Source organism: Hydra vulgaris, chromosome 09 (assembly GCF_038396675.1).
Source record: "Hydra vulgaris chromosome 09, alternate assembly HydraT2T_AEP".
Classification (NCBI taxonomy): Eukaryota; Metazoa; Cnidaria; class Hydrozoa; order Anthoathecata; family Hydridae; genus Hydra; species Hydra vulgaris.
In genome coordinates this window covers 49,630,001-49,631,977 of record NC_088928.1, presented here as the reverse complement: position 1 = coordinate 49,631,977, position 1,977 = coordinate 49,630,001, and positions in this window count along the sequence as shown.

The window sequence follows — 1,977 nt, the reverse complement described above, 5'->3', positions numbered from 1 at the left end:
CACAACACATTTGTTAAAATACACTTGTTGCTACTTGGCTAACGTAGTTTTTAACAGTTTTAATCGAGGATAATACTTACATCTAATGGGTAAATACCAGATTTTTGAAAACCGACAACTAAGTTGTTGTTTATCTTTTGATTTGACGATTACGATATTTATAACTAAATTAAGTTGATTAGGAAGAAGATTTTTGTTCAATTTTCTATAATTTTTTTGGACAAGAGATTTTCAATTAATCAAGTACTTTACTTCCAAATCTTTTAAGATATGGGAGGATAATAAAATGCAACATTAAGAGGTTGCAATAAATGGGTAGAGTTAGCAGTTAAAGAACTAGACAGTATTTTCTTTATAAGAAAGTATTTTAGTTAAAATACCTTTTCTTTTTCTTTAAAGTTTTTCAATTATAAGATTGCTTAGATTATAATTTTAAGAACGTTTGTATTTGCAGCGTGACAAAAAACCCTTCACAAACCTGTCAAAAAAGCAAACAGTATTAAACTGTCCTGACTTCGATTATATTGTCCGTTAGGCGGTCCAATTTCGGTTCTTGTCTATTAATGGTCAGTTTTATAAGCATAACCAGAGACCATTTGACCAGAGACACTAAACATGATTGACGGAACATAGCATATTGTACAATTGTTCAACTTAGCATATTTGTAAAAACTATGGATTTTCTATGTGTTTTCAGATATGTTTTTTTGACATTGTCATACAAATCGGCAACTTGAATCCAGTGAATATCTGATATTTTTTTGTATAATAAACCACTATATTAGCCACCATAGCATTTGAAATTTTGCACTCAGTATAATTTATATACCCAGCTAGCACACATAAGTTGATAAAACATTAGAATAATGCTGCACGTCGCAGCATTATTTTGCTTAACATTGATCGCCAACGTAGTTTTTATAATTATTTTGGATACAAATGCAACGTCGCCAACAACCAAATAAATAGCGTTAGTCCAACGTAGTATTTTATGTTGGCTATTGTAATATTTACGCCGATTCAAAGTTGCATTTTACGTGGGCCCAACGTTTTATTTTACGTTGTTGAAGCATTGTATTTTAAGTGAAATCAACGTTATATTTTACGTTATACACAACATATTTATTTTTTATCGAAAAAATTTTTTTTTGGCATTATATATATATGTATATATATATATATATATATATATATATATATATATATATATATATATATATATATATATGGACACATTACATATTTACACGCATGAATTAAAATTAAAAAGTTGACAAAACCAGCACTGGGTAGAACGAAACAAATAAAACAAAAAAAGCCTCGAAAATCCAATCCATTGATATATATTTAGTAAAGCAATTAAACAAAGGTATTTACTGTGTCTGAAATGATTCACAGCAGCCGGATATCTCGCTTTAAAATTAAATCAAACCACCAAAACGTACTCTTACATTTTACTAAAAGCATCATTTCAAATCATTTTTAAAACTTAAAACAAGGATCACGTTGAACCAACCAGTCTTCCTCAAAACTAATCAAATGCGTCAGTCTTGAAATCTCCGATATTCTACGTCTTCTGTTTAAACAGTGTTTGTTTTAATTAATTACACCTTACCAATAAAAACTTGCAAATATCACTAAATTACCAAACCCAAGGGTAAAGCATAATGAATGCAATCGCTAGTGTCATAGAAGACTGGTCAGACTTCCGTCAAATCTCTCTGACACACCACCTCTGCAAGATATAAGAAAGAGTTGTTGCCAAATTTATTATCCACCATACAGAGGGTAGAGGGTAAGTCACCCAAGCCAATTGCTTGGGGGCCCAGACCTTTTGGGGGCCCCAACAGCGGCATTAACATTCCGGGTGTTTTTTTCCTTTCTTTTTTTTCCCCATCTTAAGCTTAAAGTTAAATAAAAAATCAAAATAGCTCATTAAGTTCAATGAAAACTGACACAAAAAAGGGCTTAATTCTA